Genomic DNA, 22,569 nt, shown 5'->3' with positions numbered 1-22,569 from the left:
GATGAAAAACGGCGCGCTATAGTATGCCGTACGATATGGGCTATAGCCCACGGTCCAAAATGATGAGAAACGAGGCTAACTTTTTTTTTCAAAATTTCAAAAAACATGGGCTATAACCCATCGTTTTTGTCATTTCGTCATTTTTTTCAAATCCTCAAAAATGATGAAAAACGGCGCGCTATAGTATGCCGTACGATATGGGCTATAGCCCATAGTCCAAAATGATGAGAAACGAGGCTAACTTTTTTTTTCAAAATTTCAAAAAACATGGGCTATAACCCATCGTTTTTGTCATTTCGTCATTTTTTTAAAAATCCTCAAAAATGATGAAAAACGGCGCGCTATAGTATGCCGTACGATATGGGCTATAGCCCACGGTCCAAAATGATGAGAAACGAGGCTAACTTTTTTTTTCAAAATTTCAAAAAACATGGGCTATAACCCATCGTTTTTGTCATTTTGTCATTTTTTTCAAATCCTCAAAAATGATGAAAAACGGCGCGCTATAGTATGCCGTACGATATGGGCTATAGCCCACGGTCCAAAATGATGAGAAACGAGGCTAACTTTTTTTTTCAAAATTTCAAAAAACATGGGCTATAACCCATCGTTTTTGTCATTTCGTCATTTTTTTCAAATCCTCAAAAATGATGAAAAACGGCGCGCTATAGTATGCCGTACGATATGGGCTATAGCCCATGGTCCAAAATGATGAGAAACGAGGCTAACTTTTTTTTTCAAAATTTCAAAAAACATGGGCTATAACCCATCGTTTTTGTCATTTCGTCATTTTTTTCAAATCCTCAAAAATGATGAAAAACGGCGCGCTATAGTATGCCGTACGATATGGGCTATAGCCCATGGTCCAAAATGATGAGAAACGAGGATAACTTTTTTTTTCAAAATTTCAAAAAACATGGGCTATAACCCATCGTTTTTGTCATTTCGTCATTTTTTAAAAATCCTCAAAAATGATGAAAAACGGCGCGCTATAGTATGCCGTACGATATGGGCTATAGCCCATGGTCCAAAATGATGAGAAACGAGGCTAACTTTTTTTTCCAAAATTTCAAAAAACATGGGCTATAACCCATCGTTTTTGTCATTTCGTCATTTTTTTCAAATCCTCAAAAATGATGAAAAACGGCGCGCTATAGTATGCCGTACGATATGGGCTATAGCCCATGGTCCAAAATGATGAGAAACGAGGCTAACCCTTTTTTTTCAAAATTTCAAAAAACATGGGCTATAACCCATCGTTTTTGTCATTTCGTCATTTTTTTCAAATCCTCAAAAATGATGAAAAACGGCGCGCTATAGTATGCCGTACGATATGGGCTATAGCCCACGGTCCAAAATGATGAGAAACGAGGCTAACTTTTTTTTCCAAAATTTCAAAAAACATGGGCTATAACCCATCGTTTTTGTCATTTCGTCATTTTTTTCAAATCCTCAAAAATGATGAAAAACGGCGCGCTATAGTATGCCGTACGATATGGGCTATAGCCCACGGTCCAAAATGATGAGAAACGAGGATAACTTTTTTTTTCAAAATTTCAAAAAACATGGGCTATAACCCATCGTTTTTGTCATTTCGTCATTTTTTAAAAATCCTCAAAAATGATGAAAAACGGCGCGCTATAGTATGCCGTACGATATGGGCTATAGCCCACGGTCCAAAATGATGAGAAACGAGGCTAACTTTTTTTTTCAAAATTTCAAAAAACATGGGCTATAACCCATCGTTTTGGTCATTTCGTCATTTTTTTCAAATCCTCAAAAATGATGAAAAACGGCGCGCTATAGTATGCCGTACGATATGGGCTATAGCCCATGGTCCAAAATGATGAGAAACGAGGGTAACTTTTTTTTTCAAAATTTCAAAAAACATGGGCTATAACCCATCGTTTTTGTCATTTCGTCATTTTTTTCAAATCCTCAAAAATGATGAAAAACGGCGCGCTATAGTATGCCGTACGATATGGGCTATAGCCCATGGTCCAAAATGATGAGAAACGAGGATAACTTTTTTTTTCAAAATTTCAAAAAACATGGGCTATAACCCATCGTTTTTGTCATTTCGTCATTTTTTTAAAATCCTCAAAAATGATGAAAAACGGCGCGCTATAGTATGCCGTACGATATGGGCTATAGCCCACGGTCCAAAATGATGAGAAACGAGGCTAACTTTTTTTTTCAAAATTTCAAAAAACATGGGCTATAACCCATCGTTTTTGTCATTTCGTCATTTTTTTTAAATCCTCAAAAATGATGAAAAACGGCTCGCTATAGTATGCCGTACGATATGGGCTATAGCCCACGGTCCAAAATGATGAGAAACGAGGCTAACTTTTTTTTTCAAAATTTCAAAAAACATGGGCTATAACCCATCGTTTTTGTCATTTTGTCATTTTTTTCAAATCCTCAAAAATGATGAAAAACGGCGCGCTATAGTATGCCGTACGATATGGGCTATAGCCCACGGTCCAAAATGATGAGAAACGAGGCTAACTTTTTTTTTCAAAATTTCAAAAACATGGGCTATAACCCATCGTTTTTGTCATTTCGTCATTTTTTTCAAATCCTCAAAAATGATGAAAAACGGCGCGCTATAGTATGCCGTACGATATGGGCTATAGCCCATAGTCCAAAATGATGAGAAACGAGGCTAACTTTTTTTTTCAAAATTTCAAAAAACATGGGCTATAACCCATCGTTTTTGTCATTTCGTCATTTTTTTCAAATCCTCAAAAATGATGAAAAACGGCGCGCTATAGTATGCCGTACGATATGGGCTATAGCCCATGGTCCAAAATGATGAGAAACGAGGATAACTTTTTTTTTCAAAATTTCAAAAAACATGGGCTATAACCCATCGTTTTTGTCATTTCGTCATTTTTTTAAAATCCTCAAAAATGATGAAAAACGGCGCGCTATAGTATGCCGTACGATATGGGCTATAGCCCACGGTCCAAAATGATGAGAAACGAGGATAACTTTTTTTTTCAAAATTTCAAAAATCATGGGCTATAACCCATCGTTTTTGTCATTTCGTCATTTTTTTAAAATCCTCAAAAATGATGAAAAACGGCGCGCTATAGTATGCCGTACGATATGGGCTATAGCCCACGGTCCAAAATGATGAGAAACGAGGCTAACTTTTTTTTTCAAAATTTCAAAAAACATGGGCTATAACCCATCGTTTTTGTCATTTTGTCATTTTTTTCAAATCCTCAAAAATGATGAAAAACGGCGCGCTATAGTATGCCGTACGATATGGGCTATAGCCCACGGTCCAAAATGATGAGAAACGAGGCTAACTTTTTTTTTCAAAATTTCAAAAAACATGGGCTATAACCCATCGTTTTTGTCATTTCGTCATTTTTTTCAAATCCTCAAAAATGATGAAAAACGGCGCGCTATAGTATGCCGTACGATATGGGCTATAGCCCATAGTCCAAAATGATGAGAAACGAGGCTAACTTTTTTTTTCAAAATTTCAAAAAACATGGGCTATAACCCATCGTTTTTGTCATTTCGTCATTTTTTTCAAATCCTCAAAAATGATGAAAAACGGCGCGCTATAGTATGCCGTACGATATGGGCTATAGCCCATGGTCCAAAATGATGAGAAACGAGGCTAACTTTTTTTTTCAAAATTTCAAAAAACATGGGCTATAACCCATCGTTTTTGTCATTTCGTCATTTTTTTCAAATCCTCAAAAATGATGAAAAACGGCGCGCTATAGTATGCCGTACGATATGGGCTATAGCCCATGGTCCAAAATGATGAGAAACGAGGATAACTTTTTTTTTCAAAATTTCAAAAAACATGGGCTATAACCCATCGTTTTTGTCATTTCGTCATTTTTTTAAAATCCTCAAAAATGATGAAAAACGGCGCGCTATAGTATGCCGTACGATATGGGCTATAGCCCACGGTCCAAAATGATGAGAAACGAGGATAACTTTTTTTTTCAAAATTTCAAAAAACATGGGCTATAACCCATCGTTTTTGTCATTTCGTCATTTTTTTTAAATCCTCAAAAATGATGAAAAACGGCGCGCTATAGTATGCCGTACGATATGGGCTATAGCCCACGGTCCAAAATGATGAGAAACGAGGCTAACTTTTTTTTTCAAAATTTCAAAAAACATGGGCTATAACCCATCGTTTTTGTCATTTTGTCATTTTTTTCAAATCCTCAAAAATGATGAAAAACGGCGCGCTATAGTATGCCGTACGATATGGGCTATAGCCCACGGTCCAAAATGATGAGAAACGAGGCTAACTTTTTTTTTCAAAATTTCAAAAAACATGGGCTATAACCCATCGTTTTTGTCATTTCGTCATTTTTTTCAAATCCTCAAAAATGATGAAAAACGGCGCGCTATAGTATGCCGTACGATATGGGCTATAGCCCATAGTCCAAAATGATGAGAAACGAGGCTAACTTTTTTTTTCAAAATTTCAAAAAACATGGGCTATAACCCATCGTTTTTGTCATTTCGTCATTTTTTTCAAATCCTCAAAAATGATGAAAAACGGCGCGCTATAGTATGCCGTACGATATGGGCTATAGCCCATGGTCCAAAATGATGAGAAACGAGGCTAACTTTTTTTTTCAAAATTTCAAAAAACATGGGCTATAACCCATCGTTTTTGTCATTTCGTCATTTTTTTCAAATCCTCAAAAATGATGAAAAACGGCGCGCTATAGTATGCCGTACGATATGGGCTATAGCCCATGGTCCAAAATGATGAGAAACGAGGATAACTTTTTTTTTCAAAATTTCAAAAAACATGGGCTATAACCCATCGTTTTTGTCATTTCGTCATTTTTTTAAAATCCTCAAAAATGATGAAAAACGGCGCGCTATAGTATGCCGTACGATATGGGCTATAGCCCACGGTCCAAAATGATGAGAAACGAGGATAACTTTTTTTTTCAAAATTTCAAAAAACATGGGCTATAACCCATCGTTTTTGTCATTTCGTCATTTTTTTTAAATCCTCAAAAATGATGAAAAACGGCGCGCTATAGTATGCCGTACGATATGGGCTATAGCCCACGGTCCAAAATGATGAGAAACGAGGCTAACTTTTTTTTTCAAAATTTCAAAAAACATGGGCTATAACCCATCGTTTTTGTCATTTCGTCATTTTTTTTCAAATCCTCAAAAATGATGAAAAACGGCGCGCTATAGTATGCCGTACGATATGGGCTATAGCCCATGGTCCAAAATGATGAGAAACGAGGGTAACTTTTTTTTTCAAAATTTCAAAAAACATGGGCTATAACCCATCGTTTTTGTCATTTCGTCATTTTTTTCAAATCCTCAAAAATGATGAAAAACGGCGCGCTATAGTATGCCGTACGATATGGGCTATAGCCCATGGTCCAAAATGATGAGAAACGAGGATAACTTTTTTTTTCAAAATTTCAAAAAACATGGGCTATAACCCATCGTTTTTGTCATTTCGTCATTTTTTTAAAATCCTCAAAAATGATGAAAAACGGCGCGCTATAGTATGCCGTACGATATGGGCTATAGCCCACGGTCCAAAATGATGAGAAACGAGGCTAACTTTTTTTTTCAAAATTTCAAAAAACATGGGCTATAACCCATCGTTTTTGTCATTTCGTCATTTTTTTAAAATCCTCAAAAATGATGAAAAACGGCGCGCTATAGTATGCCGTACGATATGGGCTATAGCCCACGGTCCAAAATGATGAGAAACGAGGCTAACTTTTTTTTTCAAAATTTCAAAAAACATGGGCTATAACCCATCGTTTTTGTCATTTTGTCATTTTTTTCAAATCCTCAAAAATGATGAAAAACGGCGCGCTATAGTATGCCGTACGATATGGGCTATAGCCCACGGTCCAAAATGATGAGAAACGAGGCTAACTTTTTTTTTCAAATTTTCAAAAAACATGGGCTATAACCCATCGTTTTTGTCATTTCGTCATTTTTTTCAAATCCTCAAAAATGATGAAAAACGGCGCGCTATAGTATGCCGTACGATATGGGCTATAGCCCATAGTCCAAAATGATGAGAAACGAGGCTAACTTTTTTTTTCTAATTTTCAAAAAACATGGGCTATAACCCATCGTTTTTGTCATTTCGTCATTTTTTTCAAATCCTCAAAAATGATGAAAAACGGCGCGCTATAGTATGCCGTACGATATGGGCTATAGCCCATGGTCCAAAATGATGAGAAACGAGGCTAACTTTTTTTTTCAAAATTTCAAAAAACATGGGCTATAACCCATCGTTTTTGTCATTTCGTCATTTTTTTCAAATCCTCAAAAATGATGAAAAACGGCGCGCTATAGTATGCCGTACGATATGGGCTATAGCCCATGGTCCAAAATGATGAGAAACGAGGATAACTTTTTTTTTCAAATTTTCAAAAAACATGGGCTATAACCCATCGTTTTTGTCATTTCGTCATTTTTTTAAAATCCTCAAAAATGATGAAAAACGGCGCGCTATAGTATGCCGTACGATATGGGCTATAGCCCATGGTCCAAAATGATGAGAAACGAGGCTAACTTTTTTTTTCAAAATTTCAAAAAACATGGGCTATAACCCATCGTTTTTGTCATTTCGTCATTTTTTTCAAATCCTCAAAAATGATGAAAAACGGCGCGCTATAGTATGCCGTACGATATGGGCTATAGCCCATGGTCCAAAATGATGAGAAACGAGGATAACTTTTTTTTTCAAAATTTCAAAAAACATGGGCTATAACCCATCGTTTTTGTCATTTCGTCATTTTTTAAAAATCCTCAAAAATGATGAAAAACGGCGCGCTATAGTATGCCGTACGATATGGGCTATAGCCCATGGTCCAAAATGATGAGAAACGAGGCTAACTTTTTTTTTCAAAATTTCAAAAAACATGGGCTATAACCCATCGTTTTTGTCATTTCGTCATTTTTTTCAAATCCTCAAAAATGATGAAAAACGGCGCGCTATAGTATGCCGTACGATATGGGCTATAGCCCATGGTCCAAAATGATGTGAAACGAGGCTAACCTTTTTTTTCAAAATTTCAAAAAACATGGGCTATAACCCATCGTTTTTGTCATTTCGTCATTTTTTTCAAATCCTCAAAAATGATGAAAAACGGCGCGCTATAGTATGCCGTACGATATGGGCTATAGCCCACGGTCCAAAATGATGAGAAACGAGGCTAACTTTTTTTTCCAAAATTTCAAAAAACATGGGCTATAACCCATCGTTTTTGTCATTTCGTCATTTTTTTCAAATCCTCAAAAATGATGAAAAACGGCGCGCTATAGTATGCCGTACGATATGGGCTATAGCCCACGGTCCAAAATGATGAGAAACGAGGATAACTTTTTTTTTCAAAATTTCAAAAAACATGGGCTATAACCCATCGTTTTTGTCATTTCGTCATTTTTTTTAAATCCTCAAAAATGATGAAAAACGGCGCGCTATAGTATGCCGTACGATATGGGCTATAGCCCACGGTCCAAAATGATGAGAAACGAGGCTAACTTTTTTTTCCAAAATTTCAAAAAACATGGGCTATAACCCATCGTTTTTGTCATTTCGTCATTTTTTTAAAATCCTCAAAAATGATGAAAAACGGCGCGCTATAGTATGCCGTACGATATGGGCTATAGCCCATGGTCCAAAATGATGAGAAACGAGGGTAACTTTTTTTTTCAAAATTTCAAAAAACATGGGCTATAACCCATCGTTTTTGTCATTTCGTCATTTTTTTCAAATCCTCAAAAATGATGAAAAACGGCGCGCTATAGTATGCCGTACGATATGGGCTATAGCCCATGGTCCAAAATGATGAGAAACGAGGATAACTTTTTTTTTCAAAATTTCAAAAAACATGGGCTATAACCCATCGTTTTTGTCATTTCGTCATTTTTTTAAAATCCTCAAAAATGATGAAAAACGGCGCGCTATAGTATGCCGTACGATATGGGCTATAGCCCACGGTCCAAAATGATGAGAAACGAGGCTAACTTTTTTTTTCAAAATTTCAAAAAACATGGGCTATAACCCATCGTTTTTGTCATTTCGTCATTTTTTTAAAAATCCTCAAAAATGATGAAAAACGGCGCGCTATAGTATGCCGTACGATATGGGCTATAGCCCACGGTCCAAAATGATGAGAAACGAGGCTAACTTTTTTTTTCAAAATTTCAAAAAACATGGGCTATAACCCATCGTTTTTGTCATTTTGTCATTTTTTTCAAATCCTCAAAAATGATGAAAAACGGCGCGCTATAGTATGCCGTACGATATGGGCTATAGCCCACGGTCCAAAATGATGAGAAACGAGGCTAACTTTTTTTTTCAAAATTTCAAAAAACATGGGCTATAACCCATCGTTTTTGTCATTTCGTCATTTTTTTCAAATCCTCAAAAATGATGAAAAACGGCGCGCTATAGTATGCCGTACGATATGGGCTATAGCCCATAGTCCAAAATGATGAGAAACGAGGCTAACTTTTTTTTTCAAAATTTCAAAAAACATGGGCTATAACCCATCGTTTTTGTCATTTCGTCATTTTTTAAAAATCCTCAAAAATGATGAAAAACGGCGCGCTATAGTATGCCGTACGATATGGGCTATAGCCCACGGTCCAAAATGATGAGAAACGAGGCTAACTTTTTTTTTCAAAATTTCAAAAAACATGGGCTATAACCCATCGTTTTTGTCATTTTGTCATTTTTTTCAAATCCTCAAAAATGATGAAAAACGGTGCGCTATAGTATGCCGTACGATATGGGCTATAGCCCACGGTCCAAAATGATGAGAAACGAGGCTAACTTTTTTTTTCAAAATTTCAAAAAACATGGGCTATAACCCATCGTTTTTGTCATTTCGTCATTTTTTTCAAATCCTCAAAAATGATGAAAAACGGCGCGCTATAGTATGCCGTACGATATGGGCTATAGCCCATAGTCCAAAATGATGAGAAACGAGGCTAACTTTTTTTTTCAAAATTTCAAAAAACATGGGCTATAACCCATCGTTTTTGTCATTTCGTCATTTTTTTCAAATCCTCAAAAATGATGAAAAACGGCGCGCTATAGTATGCCGTACGATATGGGCTATAGCCCATGGTCCAAAATGATGAGAAACGAGGCTAACTTTTTTTTTCAAAATTTCAAAAAACATGGGCTATAACCCATCGTTTTTGTCATTTCGTCATTTTTTTCAAATCCTCAAAAATGATGAAAAACGGCGCGCTATAGTATGCCGTACGATATGGGCTATAGCCCATGGTCCAAAATGATGAGAAACGAGGATAACTTTTTTTTTCAAAATTTCAAAAAACATGGGCTATAACCCATCGTTTTTGTCATTTCGTCATTTTTTAAAAATCCTCAAAAATGATGAAAAACGGCGCGCTATAGTATGCCGTACGATATGGGCTATAGCCCATGGTCCAAAATGATGAGAAACGAGGCTAACTTTTTTTTTCAAAATTTCAAAAAACATGGGCTATAACCCATCGTTTTTGTCATTTCGTCATTTTTTTCAAATCCTCAAAAATGATGAAAAACGGCGCGCTATAGTATGCCGTACGATATGGGCTATAGCCCATGGTCCAAAATGATGAGAAACGAGGATAACTTTTTTTTTCAAAATTTCAAAAAACATGGGCTATAACCCATCGTTTTTGTCATTTCGTCATTTTTTTAAAATCCTCAAAAATGATGAAAAACGGCGCGCTATAGTATGCCGTACGATATGGGCTATAGCCCATGGTCCAAAATGATGAGAAACGAGGATAACTTTTTTTTTCAAAATTTCAAAAAACATGGGCTATAACCCATCGTTTTTGTCATTTCGTCATTTTTTAAAAATCCTCAAAAATGATGAAAAACGGCGCGCTATAGTATGCCGTACGATATGGGCTATAGCCCATGGTCCAAAATGATGAGAAACGAGGCTAACTTTTTTTTTCAAAATTTCAAAAAACATGGGCTATAACCCATCGTTTTTGTCATTTCGTCATTTTTTTCAAATCCTCAAAAATGATGAAAAACGGCGCGCTATAGTATGCCGTACGATATGGGCTATAGCCCATGGTCCAAAATGATGAGAAACGAGGATAACTTTTTTTTTCAAAATTTCAAAAAACATGGGCTATAACCCATCGTTTTTGTCATTTCGTCATTTTTTTAAAATCCTCAAAAATGATGAAAAACGGCGCGCTATAGTATGCCGTACGATATGGGCTATAGCCCATGGTCCAAAATGATGAGAAACGAGGCTAACTTTTTTTTTCAAAATTTCAAAAAACATGGGCTATAACCCATCGTTTTTGTCATTTCGTCATTTTTTTCAAATCCTCAAAAATGATGAAAAACGGCGCGCTATAGTATGCCGTACGATATGGGCTATAGCCCACGGTCCAAAATGATGAGAAACGAGGCTAACTTTTTTTTTCAAAATTTCAAAAAACATGGGCTATAACCCATCGTTTTTGTCATTTCGTCATTTTTTTCAAATCCTCAAAAATGATGAAAAACGGCGCGCTATAGTATGCCGTACGATATGGGCTATAGCCCATAGTCCAAAATGATGAGAAACGAGGCTAACTTTTTTTTTCAAAATTTCAAAAAACATGGGCTATAACCCATCGTTTTTGTCATTTCGTCATTTTTTTCAAATCCTCAAAAATGATGAAAAACGGCGCGCTATAGTATGCCGTACGATATGGGCTATAGCCCATGGTCCAAAATGATGAGAAACGAGGCTAACTTCTTTTTTCAAAATTTCAAAAAACATGGGCTATAACCCATCGTTTTTGTCATTTCGTCATTTTTTTCAAATCCTCAAAAATGATGAAAAACGGCGCGCTATAGTATGCCGTACGATATGGGCTATAGCCCATGGTCCAAAATGATGAGAAACGAGGATAACTTTTTTTTTCAAAATTTCAAAAAACATGGGCTATAACCCATCGTTTTTGTCATTTCGTCATTTTTTAAAAATCCTCAAAAATGATGAAAAACGGCGCGCTATAGTATGCCGTACGATATGGGCTATAGCCCATGGTCCAAAATGATGAGAAACGAGGCTAACTTTTTTTTTCAAAATTTCAAAAAACATGGGCTATAACCCATCGTTTTTGTCATTTCGTCATTTTTTTCAAATCCTCAAAAATGATGAAAAACGGCGCGCTATAGTATGCCGTACGATATGGGCTATAGCCCATGGTCCAAAATGATGAGAAACGAGGATAACTTTTTTTTTCAAAATTTCAAAAAACATGGGCTATAACCCATCGTTTTTGTCATTTCGTCATTTTTTTAAAATCCTCAAAAATGATGAAAAACGGCGCGCTATAGTATGCCGTACGATATGGGCTATAGCCCATGGTCCAAAATGATGAGAAACGAGGCTAACTTTTTTTTTCAAAATTTCAAAAAACATGGGCTATAACCCATCGTTTTTGTCATTTCGTCATTTTTTTCAAATCCTCAAAAATGATGAAAAACGGCGCGCTATAGTATGCCGTACGATATGGGCTATAGCCCACGGTCCAAAATGATGAGAAACGAGGCTAACTTTTTTTTTCAAAATTTCAAAAAACATGGGCTATAACCCATCGTTTTTGTCATTTCGTCATTTTTTTCAAATCCTCAAAAATGATGAAAAACAGCGCGCTATAGTATGCCGTACGATATGGGCTATAGCCCATGGTCCAAAATGATGAGAAACGAGGCTAACTTTTTTTTTCAAAATTTCAAAAAACATGGGCTATAACCCATCGTTTTTGTCATTTCGTCATTTTTTTCAAATCCTCAAAAATGATGAAAAACGGCGCGCTATAGTATGCCGTACGATATGGGCTATAGCCCATGGTCCAAAATGATGAGAAACGAGGCTAACTTCTTTTTTCAAAATTTCAAAAAACATGGGCTATAACCCATCGTTTTTGTCATTTCGTCATTTTTTTCAAATCCTCAAAAATGATGAAAAACGGCGCGCTATAGTGTGCCGTACGATATGGGCTATAGCCCACGGTCCAAAATGATGAGAAACGAGGCTAACTTTTTTTTTCAAAATTTCAAAAAACATGGGCTATAACCCATCGTTTTTGTCATTTTGTCATTTTTTTCAAATCCTCAAAAATGATGAAAATCGGCGTGCTATAGTATGCCGTACGATATGGGCTATAGCCCATGGTCCAAAATGATGAGAAACGAGGCTAACTTTTTTTTTCAAAATTTCAAAAAACATGGGCTATAACCCATCGTTTTTGTCATTTCGTCATTTTTTTCAAATCCTCAAAAATGATGAAAAACGGCGCGCTATAGTATGCCGTACGATATGGGCTATAGCCCACGGTCCAAAATGATGAGAAACGAGGCTAATTTTTTCAAAATTTCAAAAAACATGGGCTATAACCCATCGTTTTTGTCATTTCGTCATTTTTTTCAAATCCTCAAAAATGATGAAAAACGGCGCGCTATAGTATGCCGTACGATATGGGCTATAGCCCATGGTCCAAAATGATGAGAAACGAGGATAACTTTTTTTTTCAAAATTTCAAAAATCATGGGCTATAACCCATCGTTTTTGTCATTTCGTCATTTTTTTCAAATCCTCAAAAATGATGAAAAACGGCGTGCTATAGTATGCCGTACGATATGGGCTATAGCCCACGGTCCAAAATGATGAGAAACGAGGCTAACTTTTTTTTTCAAAATTTCAAAAAACATGGGCTATAACCCATCGTTTTTGTCATTTCGTCATTTTTTTTAAATCCTCAAAAATGATGAAGAACGGCGCGCTATAGTATGCCGTACGATATGGGCTATAGCCCATGGTCCAAAATGATGAGAAACGAGGCTAACTTTTTTTTTCAAAATTTCAAAAAACATGGGCTATAACCCATCGTTTTTGTCATTTCGTCATTTTTTTCAAATCCTCAAAAATGATGAAAAACGGCGCGCTATAGTATGCCGTACGATATGGGCTATAGCCCACGGTCCAAAATGATGAGAAACGAGGCTAACTTTTTTTTTCAAAATTTCAAAAAACATGGGCTATAACCCATCGTTTTTGTCATTTCGTCATTTTTTTCAAATCCTCAAAAATGATGAAAAACGGCGCGCTATAGTATGCCGTACGATATGGGCTATAGCCCACGGTCCAAAATGATGAGAAACGAGGCTAACTTTTTTTTTCAAAATTTCAAAAAACATGGGCTATAACCCATCGTTTTTGTCATTTCGTCATTTTTTTCAAATCCTCAAAAATGATGAAAAACGGCGCGCTATAGTATGCCGTACGATATGGGCTATAGCCCATGGTCCAAAATGATGAGAAACGAGGATAACTTTTTTTTTCAAAATTTCAAAAAACATGGGCTATAACCCATCGTTTTTGTCATTTCGTCATTTTTTAAAAATCCTCAAAAATGATGAAAAACGGCGCGCTATAGTATGCCGTACGATATGGGCTATAGCCCACGGTCCAAAATGATGAGAAACGAGGCTAACTTTTTTTTCCAAAATTTCAAAAAACATGGGCTATAACCCATCGTTTTTGTCATTTCGTCATTTTTTTCAAATCCTCAAAAATGATGAAAAACGGCGCGCTATAGTATGCCGTACGATATGGGCTATAGCCCACGGTCCAAAATGATGAGAAACGAGGCTAACTTTTTTTTTCAAAATTTCAAAAAACATGGGCTATAACCCATCGTTTTTGTCATTTCGTCATTTTTTTCAAATCCTCAAAAATGATGAAAAACGGCGCGCTATAGTATGCCGTACGATATGGGCTATAGCCCATGGTCCAAAATGATGAGAAACGAGGATAACTTTTTTTTTCAAAATTTCAAAAAACATGGGCTATAACCCATCGTTTTTGTCATTTCGTCATTTTTTTCAAATCCTCAAAAATGATGAAAAACGGTGCGCTATAGTATGCCGTACGATATGGGCTATAGCCCATGGTCCAAAATGATGAGAAACGAGGATAACTTTTTTTTTCAAAATTTCAAAAAACATGGGATATAACCCATCGTTTTTGTCATTTCGTCATTTTTTAAAAATCCTCAAAAATGATGAAAAACGGCGCGCTATAGTATGCCGTACGATATGGGCTATAGCCCACGGTCCAAAATGATGAGAAACGAGGATAACTTTTTTTTTCAAAATTTCAAAAAACATGGGCTATAACCCATCGTTTTTGTCATTTCGTCATTTTTTTCAAATCCTCAAAAATGATGAAAAACGGCGCGCTATAGTATGCCGTACGATATGGGCTATAGCCCACGGTCCAAAATGATGAGAAACGAGGCTAACTTTTTTTTTTCAAAATTTCAAAAAACATGGGCTATAACCCATCGTTTTTGTCATTTCGTCATTTTTTTCAAATCCTCAAAAATGATGAAAAACGGCGCGCTATAGTATGCCGTACGATATGGGCTATAGCCCATGGTCCAAAATGATGAGAAACGAGGATAACTTTTTTTTTCAAAATTTCAAAAAACATGGGCTATAACCCATCGTTTTTGTCATTTCGTCATTTTTTAAAAATCCTCAAAAATGATGAAAAACGGCGCGCTATAGTATGCCGTACGATATGGGCTATAGCCCACGGTCCAAAATGATGAGAAACGAGGCTAACTTTTTTTTCCAAAATTTCAAAAAACATGGGCTATAACCCATCGTTTTTGTCATTTCGTCATTTTTTTCAAATCCTCAAAAATGATGAAAAACGGCGCGCTATAGTATGCCGTACGATATGGGCTATAGCCCATGGTCCAAAATGATGAGAAACGAGGCTAACTTTTTTTTTCAAAATTTCAAAAAACATGGGTTATAACCCATCGTTTTTGTCATTTCGTCATTTTTTTCAAATCCTCAAAAATGATGAAAAACGGCGCGCTATAGTATGCCGTACGATATGGGCTATAGCCCACGGTCCAAAATGATGAGAAACGAGGCTAACTTTTTTTTCCAAAATTTCAAAAAACATGGGCTACAACCCATCGTTTTTGTCATTTCGTCATTTTTTTCAAATCCTCAAAAATGATGAAAAACGGCGCGCTATAGTATGCCGTACGATATGGGCTATAGCCCATGGTCCAAAATGATGAGAAACGAGGGTAACTTTTTTTTTCAAAATTTCAAAAAACATGGGCTATAACCCATCGTTTTTGTCATTTCGTCATTTTTTTCAAATCCTCAAAAATGATGAAAAACGGCGCGCTATAGTATGCCGTACGATATGGGCTATAGCCCATGGTCCAAAATGATGAGAAACGAGGATAACTTTTTTTTTCAAAATTTCAAAAAACATGGGCTATAACCCATCGTTTTTGTCATTTCGTCATTTTTTTAAAATCCTCAAAAATGATGAAAAACGGCGCGCTATAGTATGCCGTACGATATGGGCTATAGCCCACGGTCCAAAATGATGAGAAACGAGGCTAACTTTTTTTTTCAAAATTTCAAAAAACATGGGCTATAACCCATCGTTTTTGTCATTTCGTCATTTTTTTCAAATCCTCAAAAATGATGAAAAACGGCGCGCTATAGTATGCCGTACGATATGGGCTATAGCCCACGGTCCAAAATGATGAGAAACGAGGCTAACTTTTTTTTTCAAAATTTCAAAAAACATGGGCTATAACCCATCGTTTTTGTCATTTCGTCATTTTTTTCAAATCCTCAAAAATGATGAAAAACGGCGCGCTATAGTATGCCGTACGATATGGGCTATAGCCCACGGTCCAAAATGATGAGAAACGAGGCTAACTTTTTTTTTCAAAATTTCAAAAAACATGGGTTATAACCCATCGTTTTTGTCATTTCGTCATTTTTTTCAAATCCTCAAAAATGATGAAAAACGGCGCGCTATAGTATGCCGTACGATATGGGCTATAGCCCACGGTCCAAAATGATGAGAAACGAGGCTAACTTTTTTTTCCAAAATTTCAAAAAACATGGGCTACAACCCATCGTTTTTGTCATTTCGTCATTTTTTTCAAATCCTCAAAAATGATGAAAAACGGCGCGCTATAGTATGCCGTACGATATGGGCTATAGCCCATGGTCCAAAATGATGAGAAACGAGGGTAACTTTTTTTTTCAAAATTTCAAAAAACATGGGCTATAACCCATCGTTTTTGTCATTTCGTCATTTTTTTCAAATCCTCAAAAATGATGAAAAACGGCGCGCTATAGTATGCCGTACGATATGGGCTATAGCCCATGGTCCAAAATGATGAGAAACGAGGATAACTTTTTTTTTCAAAATTTCAAAAAACATGGGCTATAACCCATCGTTTTTGTCATTTCGTCATTTTTTTAAAATCCTCAAAAATGATGAAAAACGGCGCGCTATAGTATGCCGTACGATATGGGCTATAGCCCACGGTCCAAAATGATGAGAAACGAGGCTAACTTTTTTTTTCAAAATTTCAAAAAACATGGGCTATAACCCATCGTTTTTGTCATTTCGTCATTTTTTTCAAATCCTCAAAAATGATGAAAAACGGCGCGCTATAGTATGCCGTACGATATGGGCTATAGCCCACGGTCCAAAATGATGAGAAACGAGGCTAACTTTTTTTTTCAAAATTTCAAAAAACATGGGCTATAACCCATCGTTTTTGTCATTTCGTCATTTTTTTCAAATCCTCAAAAATGATGAAAAACGGCGCGCTATAGTATGCCGTACGATATGGGCTATAGCCCACGGTCCAAAATGATGAGAAACGAGGCTAACTTTTTTTTTCAAAATTTAAAAAAACATGGGCTATAACCCATAGTTTTTGTCATTTCGTCATTTTTTTTAAATCCTCAAAAATGATGAAAAACGGCGCGTATAGTATGCCGTACGATATGGGCTATAGCCCACAGTCCAAAATGATGAGAAACGAGGCTAACTTTTTTTTTCAAAATTTCAAAAAACATGGGCTATAACCCATCGTTTTTGTCATTTCGTCATTTTTTTAAAATCCTCAAAAATGATGAAAAACGGCGCGCTATAGTATGCCGTACGATATGGGCTATAGCCCACGGTCCAAAATGATGAGAAACGAGGCTAACTTTTTTTTTCAAAATTTCAAAAAACATGGGCTATAACCCATCGTTTTTGTCATTTCGTCATTTTTTTCAAATCCTCAAAAATGATGAAAAACGGCGCGCTATAGTATGCCGTACGATATGGGCTATAGCCCACGGTCCAAAATGATGAGAAACGAGGCTAACTTTTTTTTTCAAAATTTCAAAAAACATGGGCTATAACCCATCGTTTTTGTCATTTCGTCATTTTTTTCAAATCCTCAAAAATGATGAAAAACGGCGCGCTATAGTATGCCGTACGATATGGGCTATAGCCCACGGTCCAAAATGATGAGAAACGAGGCTAACTTTTTTTTTCAAAATTTCAAAAAACATGGGCTATAACCCATCGTTTTTGTCATTTCGTCATTTTTTTTAAATCCTCAAAAATGATGAAAAACGGCGCGCTATAGTATGCCGTACGATATGGGCTATAGCCCATGGTCCAAAATGATGAGAAACGAGGCTAACTTTTTTTTTCAAAATTTCAAAAAACATGGGCTATAACCCATCGTTTTTGTCATTTCGTCCTTTTTTTCAAATCCTCAAAAATGATGAAAAACGGCGCGCTATAGTATGCCGTACGATATGGGCTATAGCCCATGGTCCAAAATGATGAGAAACGAGGCTAACTTTTTTTTTCAAAATTTCAAAAAACATGGGCTATAACCCATCGTTTTTGTCATTTCGTCATTTTTTTCAAATCCTCAAAAATGATGAAAAACGGCGCGCTATAGTATGCCGTACGATATGGGCTATAGCCCATGGTCCAAAATGATGAGAAACGAGGATAACTTTTTTTTTCAAAATTTCAAAAAACATGGGCTATAACCCATCGTTTTTGTCATTTCGTCATTTTTTAAAAATCCTCAAAAATGATGAAAAACGGCGCGCTATAGTATGCCGTACGATATGGGCTATAGCCCACGGTCCAAAATGATGAGAAACGAGGCTAACTTTTTTTTCCAAAATTTCAAAAAACATGGGCTATAACCCATCGTTTTTGTCATTTCGTCATTTTTTTCAAATCCTCAAAAATGATGAAAAACGGCGCGCTATAGTATGCCGTACGATATGGGCTATAGCCCACGGTCCAAAATGATGAGAAACGAGGCTAACTTTTTTTTTCAAAATTTCAAAAAACATGGGCTATAACCCATCGTTTTTGTCATTTCGTCATTTTTTTCAAATCCTCAAAAATGATGAAAAACGGCGCGCTATAGTATGCCGTACGATATGGGCTATAGCCCATGGTCCAAAATGATGAGAAACGAGGATAACTTTTTTTTTCAAAATTTCAAAAAACATGGGCTATAACCCATCGTTTTTGTCATTTCGTCATTTTTAAAAAATCCTCAAAAATGATGAAAAACGGCGCGCTATAGTATGCCGTACGATATGGGCTATAGCCCATGGTCCAAAATGATGAGAAACGAGGCTAACTTTTTTTTCCAAAATTTCAAAAAACATGGGCTATAACCCATCGTTTTTGTCATTTCGTCATTTTTTTCAAATCCTCAAAAATGATGAAAAACGGCGCGCTATAGTATGCCGTACGATATGGGCTATAGCCCATGGTCCAAAATGATGAGAAACGAGGCTAACTTTTTTTTTCAAAATTTCAAAAAACATGGGCTATAACCCATCGTTTTGTCATTTCGTCATTTTTTTCAAATCCTCAAAAATGATGAAAAACGGCGCGCTATAGTATGCCGTACGATATGGGCTATAGCCCATGGTCCAAAATGATGAGAAACGAGGCTAACTTTTTTTTTCAAAATTTCAAAAAACATGGGCTATAACCCATCGTTTTTGTCATTTCGTCATTTTTTTCAAATCCTCAAAAATGATGAAAAACGGCGCGCTATAGTATGCCGTACGATATGGGCTATAGCCCATGGTCCAAAATGATGAGAAACGAGGCTAACTTTTTTTTTCAAAATTTCAAAAAACATGGCCTATAACCCATCGTTTTTGTCATTTCGTCATTTTTTTCAAATCCTCAAAAATGATGAAAAACGGCGCGCTATAGTATGCCGTACGATATGGGCTATAGCCCATGGTCCAAAATGATGAGAAACGAGGATAACTTTTTTTTTCAAAATTTCAAAAAACATGGGATATAACCCATCGTTTTTGTCATTTCGTCATTTTTTAAAAATCCTCAAAAATGATGAAAAACGGCGCGCTATAGTATGCCGTACGATATGGGCTATAGCCCACGGTCCAAAATGATGAGAAACGAGGCTAACTTTTTTTTCCAAAATTTCAAAAAACATGGGCTATAACCCATCGTTTTTGTCATTTCGTCATTTTTTTCAAATCCTCAAAAATGATGAAAAACGGCGCGCTATAGTATGCCGTACGATATGGGCTATAGCCCACGGTCCAAAATGATGAGAAACGAGGCTAACTTTTTTTTTTCAAAATTTCAAAAAACATGGGCTATAACCCATCGTTTTTGTCATTTCGTCATTTTTTTCAAATCCTCAAAAATGATGAAAAACGGCGCGCTATAGTATGCCGTACGATATGGGCTATAGCCCATGGTCCAAAATGATGAGAAACGAGGATAACTTTTTTTTTCAAAATTTCAAAAAACATGGGCTATAACCCATCGTTTTTGTAATTTCGTCATTTTTTTCAAATCCTCAAAAATGATGAAAAACGGCGCGCTATAGTATGCCGTACGATATGGGCTATAGCCCATGGTCCAAAATGATGAGAAACAAGGCTAACTTTTTTTTTCAAAATTTCAAAAAACATGGGCTATAACCCATCGTTTTTGTCATTTCGTCATTTTTTTCAAATCCTCAAAAATGATGAAAAACGGCGCGCTATAGTATGCCGTACGATATGGGCTATAGCCCACGGTCCAAAATGATGAGAAACGAGGCTAACTTTTTTTTTCAAAATTTCAAAAAACATGGCCTATAACCCATCGTTTTTGTCATTTCGTCATTTTTTTCAAATCCTCAAAAATGATGAAAAACGGCGCGCTATAGTATGCCGTACGATATGGGCTATAGCCCATGGTCCAAAATGATGAGAAACGAGGATAACTTTTTTTTTCAAAATTTCAAAAAACATGGGATATAACCCATCGTTTTTGTCATTTCGTCATTTTTTAAAAATCCTCAAAAATGATGAAAAACGGCGCGCTATAGTATGCCGTACGATATGGGCTATAGCCCACGGTCCAAAATGATGAGAAACGAGGCTAACTTTTTTTTCCAAAATTTCAAAAAACATGGGCTATAACCCATCGTTTTTGTCATTTCGTCATTTTTTTCAAATCCTCAAAAATGATGAAAAACGGCGCGCTATAGTATGCCGTACGATATGGGCTATAGCCCACGGTCCAAAATGATGAGAAACGAGGCTAACTTTTTTTTTTCAAAATTTCAAAAAACATGGGCTATAACCCATCGTTTTTGTCATTTCGTCATTTTTTTCAAATCCTCAAAAATGATGAAAAACGGCGCGCTATAGTATGCCGTACGATATGGGCTATAGCCCATGGTCCAAAATGATGAGAAACGAGGATAACTTTTTTTTTCAAAATTTCAAAAAACATGGGCTATAACCCATCGTTTTTGTCATTTCGTCATTTTTTAAAAATCCTCAAAAATGATGAAAAACGGCGCGCTATAGTATGCCGTACGATATGGGCTATAGCCCACGGTCCAAAATGATGAGAAACGAGGCTAACTTTTTTTTCCAAAATTTCAAAAAACATGGGCTATAACCCATCGTTTTTGTCATTTCGTCATTTTTTTCAAATCCTCAAAAATGATGAAAAACGGCGCGCTATAGTATGCCGTACGATATGGGCTATAGCCCATGGTCCAAAATGATGAGAAACGAGGCTAACTTTTTTTTTCAAAATTTCAAAAAACATGGGTTATAACCCATCGTTTTTGTCATTTCGTCATTTTTTTCAAATCCTCAAAAATGATGAAAAACGGCGCGCTATAGTATGCCGTACGATATGGGCTATAGCCCACGGTCCAAAATGATGAGAAACGAGGCTAACTTTTTTTTCCAAAATTTCAAAAAACATGGGCTATAACCCATCGTTTTTGTCATTTCGTCATTTTTTTCAAATCCTCAAAAATGATGAAAAACGGCGCGCTATAGTATGCCGTACGATATGGGCTATAGCCCATGGTCCAAAATGATGAGAAACGAGGATAACTTTTTTTTTCAAAATTTCAAAAAACATGGGCTATAACCCATCGTTTTTGTCATTTCGTCATTTTTTAAAAATCCTCAAAAATGATGAAAAACGGCGCGCTATAGTATGCCGTACGATATGGGCTATAGCCCACGGTCCAAAATGATGAGAAACGAGGCTAACTTTTTTTTCCAAAATTTCAAAAAACATGGGCTATAACCCATCGTTTTTGTCATTTCGTCATTTTTTTCAAATCCTCAAAAATGATGAAAAACGGCGCGCTATAGTATGCCGTACGATATGGGCTATAGCCCATGGTCCAAAATGATGAGAAACGAGGCTAACTTTTTTTTTCAAAATTTCAAAAAACATGGGTTATAACCCATCGTTTTTGTCATTTCGTCATTTTTTTCAAATCCTCAAAAATGATGAAAAACGGCGCGCTATAGTATGCCGTACGATATGGGCTATAGCCCACGGTCCAAAATGATGAGAAACGAGGCTAACTTTTTTTTCCAAAATTTCAAAAAACATGGGCTACAACCCATCGTTTTTGTCATTTCGTCATTTTTTTCAAATCCTCAAAAATGATGAAAAACGGCGCGCTATAGTATGCCGTACGATATGGGCTATAGCCCACGGTCCAAAATGATGAGAAACGAGGATAACTTTTTTTTTCAAAATTTCAAAAATCATGGGCTATAACCCATCGTTTTTGTCATTTCGTCATTTTTTTAAAATCCTCAAAAATGATGAAAAACGGCGCGCTATAGTATGCCGTACGATATGGGCTTTAGCCCACGGTCCAAAATGATGAGAAACGAGGCTAACTTTTTTTTTCAAAATTTCAAAAAACATGGGCTATAACCCATCGTTTTTGTCATTTCGTAATTTTTTTCAAATCCTCAAAAATGATGAAAAACGGCGCGCTATAGTATGCCGTACGATATGGGCTATAGCCCACGGTCCAAAATGATGAGAAACGAGGCTAACTTTTTTTTTCAAAATTTCAAAAAACATGGGCTATAACCCATCGTTTTTGTCATTTCGTCATTTTTTTCAAATCCTCAAAAATGATGAAAAACGGCGCGCTATAGTGTGCCGTACGATATGGGCTATAGCCCATGGTCCAAAATGATGAGAAACGAGGCTAACTTTTTTTTTCAAAATTTCAAAAAACATGGGCTATAACCCATCGTTTTTGTCATTTCGTCATTTTTTCCAAATCCTCAAAAATGATGAAAAACGGCGCGCTATAGTATGCCGTACGATATGGGCTATAGCCCAC

This window comes from Protomyctophum bolini, assembly GCF_963924005.1.
Source record: "Protomyctophum bolini genome assembly, chromosome: 13".
Classification (NCBI taxonomy): domain Eukaryota; kingdom Metazoa; phylum Chordata; class Actinopteri; order Myctophiformes; family Myctophidae; genus Protomyctophum; species Protomyctophum bolini.
This window is presented reverse-complemented; position numbering follows the sequence as displayed.